This window comes from Nyctereutes procyonoides, unplaced genomic scaffold (assembly GCF_905146905.1).
Source record: "Nyctereutes procyonoides isolate TBG_1078 unplaced genomic scaffold, NYPRO_anot_genome, whole genome shotgun sequence".
In the NCBI taxonomy this organism is placed as follows: domain Eukaryota; kingdom Metazoa; phylum Chordata; class Mammalia; order Carnivora; family Canidae; genus Nyctereutes; species Nyctereutes procyonoides.
The window spans coordinates 68,352,349-68,359,253 of NW_026575126.1; the positions used below are offsets into that span (position 1 = coordinate 68,352,349).

General features: G+C 42.8%; 1 long non-coding RNA gene across 1 annotated transcript; it reads left to right on the plus strand.

Moving 5' to 3' along the window:
- The first annotated feature begins 293 nt into the window (after nt 1-293).
- LOC129519436 (uncharacterized) lies at nt 294-6,741 on the plus strand. Its single transcript, XR_008666404.1, has 5 exons — nt 294-766; nt 850-923; nt 4,994-5,187; nt 5,890-5,927; nt 6,283-6,741. It is a non-coding gene; the product is annotated as an uncharacterized LOC129519436 (long non-coding RNA).
- The last annotated feature ends 164 nt before the right edge of the window (nt 6,742-6,905 follow it).

Genomic DNA, 6,905 nt, shown 5'->3' on the forward strand with positions numbered 1-6,905 from the left:
TCTACTAAAGCTGTTTGAAGAAAGAAAGAAAGAAAGAAAGAAAGAAAGAAAGAAAGAAAGAAAGAAGACAATGTATGTTCTCATTCATTTGGGGAATATAAATATTAGTGAAAGGGAATATAAGGGAAGGGAGAAGAAATGTGTGGGAAATATCAGAAAGGGAGACAGAACAGAAAGACTCCTAACTCTGGGAAACGAACTAGGGGTGATGGAAGGGGAGGAGGGCGGGCGGTGGGGGTGAATGGGTGACGGGCACTGAGGGGGGCACTTGACGGGATGAGCACTGGGTGTTATTCTGTATGTTGGTAAATTGAACACCAATAAAAAATAAATTTATTAAAAAAAAAGATCGTACACCCAGCAGAAGAAGAGAGTCAATAATTGTCCTGTCTATAGAATCTTGTTTGAAGATGCAAATCCTATTTTGTAAGTGTTTTAGTGGAAGTCTCTATGTAAGTATATAGGATTCTATATCTATCATCTATTTACCTATCTCTATCTCTTTATCATCTATCCATATTCACCCTTTTATCTGTCATGTCTATCTCTAACTATCTGTCTATCTATCTACCCATCTATCATCATTATATGTATCTAGAAAGACAAATATCTGGGGAGCTCGAGGCATTCCAGGCTCAGCTGTTTGAATCTCTCCAACTGAGACTTGTGAAGAGAGCCTTCAGGATGACCTCAGCCCTAGTCTTTCTGCAAACACATGAGACTCCAAGTAAGGGCTGCCCCACTGAGTCCAGTCAACCCCAGATTCGTAAGTAAAATAAAAGATTATCCAATCCTTTGGGTGGGTATTATGCCACATTAAATCACTGGAATAGCCCTCCTTTATTTCAGTGCAGCCAGATGTATAGGACCCAGAAGAGAGTTGCCAACTGTGGGAAACTGGAAGTTATCACCTTTTATTTCCTGTAAGTCATGGGGGTAGCAGTGGGGTTGTGGGTGAGGTCAGAGAAAGGAGTGTTGGTGTCTAAGCAGGGGTGGCCCTTATAAAGTCTCATGGATCAGGTCAAAAGGAAGAAGGGAGAGGGCCGACTTTACTGGGCACCTGTTAAGCGCAGGGCCTGCTTCATATCAAGGCTTTGTGTCCCCAGCTTACCTCTCAGTAGAGCAACATTGTGGTTGTAGGCGTAGCCAGCTTTGAAGAGCATGCCAGTGTCTCTTTCCTCATGGTGTATATTCTCCACCCCATGAACAGGGCTGGCCTGGTAATCAGGAGGATACTGTGGACATGTCAGAGTGTGACTGTGGCTAATTCATAAGAGACAAAGATTCTTCCACCTTGCCCTTTTTGGTCACTTGCTCTGGAAAGCCAGCTGCCATGTTGTGAGGATAGTCACAACCACATACCATGCACTGGAGACATCCTGCCATGGTTGGTGCTGACCTGCCAGGCCCACAAGGGAGTTACCCTTGAAGTGGGTTCCAGCTCAGTCCAGCATGCAGATTATGGCTTTAAAGACTCTGGTCAGAACTACTCAACCAAGTCACTTCTGAATTCCTCACCAAAAGATTCTGAGATAAAATCGTTGATTTATTCCACTCAGTTATTCATTTTTTAAATTAATTTATTTTTCTGTATACTTTTTATTGGAGTTCAATTTGTTAACATATAGTATAACATCCAGTGTTCATCCCATCCAGTGCCCTCCTCAGTGTCTGTCACCCAGTTACCCCATCCCCCCGCCCACCTCCCCTTCCACTACCCCTTGTTCATTTTCCAGAGTTAGGAGTCTCTCATGTTCTGTCATCGTCTCTGATTTTTCCCACTCATTTTCTCTCCTTTCCCCTATAATCCTTTTCATTATTTTTTATATTCCCTATATCAGTGAAACCATATGTTTGTCCTTTTCCTATTGACTTTCTTCACTCAGCATAATACTCTCCAGTTCCATCCACGTTGAAACAAATGGTAGGTTATTCGTCCTTTCTAATGGCTGGGTAATATTCCATTGTGTGTGTGTGTGTGTGTGTGTGTGTGTGTGTGTACAATTTATATTTATTTAATATATATTTATATATATTTATTCTGATTTATATTTATTCTGCTTTCAACATCATTGAGGTCAGCAAGATCATTGTGAATATATTCTGTGCTGTCGTTGCACTCATATATATATATATATATATATATATATATATATATACCACATGTTTGTTTCAGCGTAATGACTGATACAGAAACAGAGGAGTTGGGAGCTCTTGGATGCCACAGCAAAGAACTCTGCAGACTGTCCAGGGTTGACTGTCAATTGGGCTTGCTGGGCAGGGACAGAAGTGGTGGTGGTGGTTTGTATGTGTGTATGTCCAGGTGAGTGTACATGTACAGGTGTGTGTGTGTGTGTGTATCTGTGCGTATAGGTTTGTGTATCTGTCTACCGGATTGTGTGTATTTGTATGTACAAGATGTGTGTGTACAGGGGAGTGTGTTGTGTGTATGGGTGTGTTTGTGTGTGTATATATATGGGGTTTTTGTATATACACATAAAGGGTTAAGGTTAAAGCAGCTATTCTGTTGGGAGGATGAAGATTACCGCCACCAGTAGACTCTGCTGGTTGAAGGGCAGACTCTTCTTGGATTCATTAGCCAGTTCTGCCAAAAAGAGCTGGAGGATCTAGTTATTCCACCTGGGGAGCCTCGGTTTCCCTATCTGTGATGCAGAGATGATAATAACCCTATTGTGGGGCACTTGTGAGGACTGAAGGTATTAATGCAGATGATGCTCTGATGGGATTCCAGGCATGAGGCAAGCTACTAACACTGCTGTCCGTTGTCACTGAGATTCACATTTCCTGAGCAGGCTCTTGTGAGTTACAGAAGCAAATGAAGTCACCCAGTTTATTTTTTATTTTTATTTTTTAAATTTTATTTATGTATTAATGAGAGACACAGAGAGAAAGAGAGGCAGAGACACAGGCAGAGGGAGAAGCAGGCCCCATGCAGGGAGCCTGACGTGGGACTCGATCCTGGGTCTCCAGGATCATGCCCTGGCCTGAAGGCAGCGCTAAACTGCTGAGCTACCTGGGCTACCCTGAAGTCACCCAGTTTAGCACAGATCAACATTTGCTGAATGACTCAGTCACTGGATTCCTGAGGATAGTTTCTGGTATTTCAGTTCTTCCCCCACCTCTTACCTCTGTGATATGAAGAAGGATATTTCTGTAAACGCACTTTACTATTTTAAATCAGGGCTTATACCCTGCCCTGACACCTAACTAACCCCTGCATTGTCCTTTATTGGCCCACTCCACTGCCCCCATTCTGTGGGCATAATTAGTGCTTTGGTGGGCTTTTCCAAGAGGCCACTTTAGTGTTTTCTCCATTTCTGTGGAGTTACGCCTCTATCTCTAACAGAAAAATGAGAGTGATAGAGTATGCTAGATCTTAATGTCTTTCAGTTTTGGTGAATTGACTCATCTTGAATTAAGAGCCAGAGGAAATGTGTGGGAGATATCAGAAAGGGACACAGAACATAAAGACTTCTAACTCTGGGAAATGAACTAGGGGTGGTGGAAGGGGAGGAGGGCGGGGGGTGGGGGTGAATGGGTGACGGGCACGGAGGGGGACACTTGACGGGATGAGCACTGGGTGTTATTCTGTATGTTGGTAAATTGAACACCAATAAAAATTAATTTATATAAAAAAAAAAAGAGCCAGAGGGAAGTACTGGCTTGAAGTCATCAACTCTAGGTATCAGTGTTGTCAAGGCTGTGGCCACATGGGCCAAAGCTTGACCTTCCCTATTCCAGTGACTTGCAAGGGGCTAACATCTCTAAGTCTCATGACCCTTTCTGTTATGCAACCAGAACTGGTACTGATGGTTAATTAATGGGTCTATTTACAGAGTATGTGACTTCTGTACTCTCCCTTTTACTGATATTTGAAGGTGATTGTGCAAAAAAAGATTATTCCATCTTTTGCCTTTGAAATCACCATGCCAGTTACAGCACTCTTAGGCCCCAAGAATATAGAAATGAGGAAGTTGTGATTCCTACCCAGGAGGATCTCATAAATTAATTTGAGAGACTGAAACATAATTACTATACAACCAGTGAGCCTCATGCCCCCTGCTCTAGCCCACGAGAGAAGAATGGATCAGCTTTAGTTTGTTGGGTTATTGTAAAAAGTACCACCAACTGGGGAGCTCCAAAAATGGAAATTTATTCTCTCACATTTCTGGAGGCTGAAAGTCCAAGATTATGGGTTCATAATCAGCAAGTTTGGCTCCTTCCAAAGCCTCTCTCCATGGCTTGCAGATGGCCATCCTCTTCCTGTGTCTTCACATGGTCTGCCCTCTGTGGATGTCTGTGTTCTGATCTCTTCATGTTGGACTAGGGCCCATGCTAGAGATCTCATTTAACTTTGATTTCCTTCTTAAAGGCCACATCTCCAACTGCAGTCACATTTTGAATTGCTGGGAGTTAGACATCAACATACAGATTGGGAGGGGACACAAGTCAGCTTGCACCAGGATCTATGGGGAGAGTCTGTGAGCCGGTACATGACCACCACGGGAGGACAAAGGGACCTACAGCAGTGACCCTGCACTCTCATCAAAGCTGGGTGGAGGGTGGGGCTGGATCCTGGGTGCCAGTGAGAAGGGCCCAGGTCAGCGGGGGCAACTCCCAGGACTGATAGAACCACGGATACAGTCACAGATCATAAGGACCTTTGTAGAACCAGAGCAGGAAGCAAGTGTCACTGTAAGGCCCAGGGCAGAGAGAGGTTCTGAGGCCCACCTTCCCAGCCAGGAACATCCTGAGCTCATTCTGGGAGGAGCAGGGAAAGGGCAGTGGGGGATAAGATCAGAAAGACTGAACTTGGAAAATCTCATTACCTAAGTGAGACCAAGAAGTTGTTTTATGGGAACAAGAAATCTACCTCCCCACTGTCACCACAGGAAACATCTCTTGGGGACAATAATGTCAAAGATGAAAAGTTAAAAAGTTTCATTTTCTTTTGGTATCTGTTTGTTTTCAGAAGCAGTGTGTCTCTCATTTCTGCAGTTGGAACCATAACACACTTGATTAACAAAGATGAAATGAAAGAATCAGAGAGCTGGAGAGACTCTCACTATTTGAGTCCAAGGCCTTAATTTTACAGATTTATTATTTAATCCTCCTAACAACCCTCTGAAAAACCTGAGGCATGGAGAAGTTAATGGCATGCTCAAGGTAAGAGAATGGGAATGATGGAGCCGTCTGACCTGTGGCCTCACTCACTAGGCTGAGCTGCTTTCAGACAAGCTCATTAGTTCCAATGCTGGGCTGGAGCCCATAGGCCCCCAAAGGATAGGGATGGCTTTGTGACTAATGTTGACCCCACAACTATCCTCGAGGAGACTACACACTGCTGAACTCATAGTTGGCCTTCAGTAAAACATTGTGACTGTTTGTGAAACATATATTGGAAACAGCACATGGACTTCACCAAGTAGCTCTATCGTTTTGTCACTTGGGCATTTCCCAATACCGGCTATCTAAAGTTCATCTGAACCTCAAACATGCCTTAGAGGTCACCAGGAAGGTTCTTGCTCCTGCTTTTGTTTAGATCCACAAACATTTTTTACTTAGTGCTCCAGATCAGGTCCAAATGGGCCCTGTTGGTGGGGAAAATTCAGACCCATGAATAGACAGTTTCAGTATGGTGGAAGGTCAGGCATGATGCTTTGAGAGCACAGAGAAGGAACACTTGTCACCAAAGAGGGTTGAGAGGAGCTGATACCTGGTCTGAGGCTAAAAATTTATTTTTAAAAATCAAATGTATAGATGTACATGCTTTAGACAGTTGTACAGTACTAAGACAGTGGTTATAAAAAAACTAGTGGTGCCTCACTCTTTCTGATCTCTTTCTGATGTTCTCCCTCATTTTGGCAGAGACCTTCCTGTTGTTTTCAGAAGAATGATGCAGAGAGGTAAATTTTTCCTAAGTATGTGCATGTCTGAATATATCTCTGCTCTACTCACTTACCTGATGGATGATTTGAGTATAGACTTTTAGGTGGGCTGGAATTTTCTCTGTGAACTTGAAGACATAGAGACTTGTATCTAGTATCACTGTTGAGAAGATCAGTGCCCTTCTGGTTTCTGATTCTTTGCATGGGACTTGTGTCTTGCTCTCCTCACTCTCTCTGCAAGCATTTGGAATCTTCTTTTTGTCCTTGGTGTTCTGAAAGTTCATGAGGTGTGCCTTCGTGTATCTCCTGTCATGCATTATTCTAGGCAGAGCTATCAAAGAGTTTTTTTTTAATTAATACATTTTTTTTTCAGAGATAAAAAGAGAGTGAGAAAGAGAATCCCAAGCAAACTCCCTGCTGAGTGCCAGGCTTGACTGAGGGCTCAGTTCCACGACCCTGAGATCGCAACTGAGCCAAAACCAAGAGTCAGAAACTGAATTGACTGAGCCACCCAGGGGCCCACAAGAGGCCTTTCTGCAATGATGCAAATGTTCTCTATGTGTCTTATCCAATATGGTTGCCTCCAGCTGCATGAGGCTATGGCACACTTGAAATGTGTCCAGTGTGGCTGAGGAACTGCATTTCTGATTTTATATAGTTTTAACAAATTTATATTTAAATGTAATTTGCCCCATGTGTCCTGGAGCTGTATATTGGACAACGCAGTATATTGACCTTTCTTTCTGGAGACTGTTGCTCGAGTCCAGATATATTTTCTTGTATTATTTCTCCTACTTTTAATTTTTGTGTTTTTCTTTCTTCCTTTTTTTCTTTTTTCTCTTCCTTCCTTCCTTCTTTTCTTCTTTCTTTCTTTTTCTTTCTTTCTTTCTTTCTTTCTTTTCTTTCTTTCTTTCTTTCTTTCTTCTTTCTTCTTCTTCTTCTTCTTCTTCTTCTTCTTCTTCTTCTTTCTTTCTTCTTTCTTTCTTTCTTTCTCTC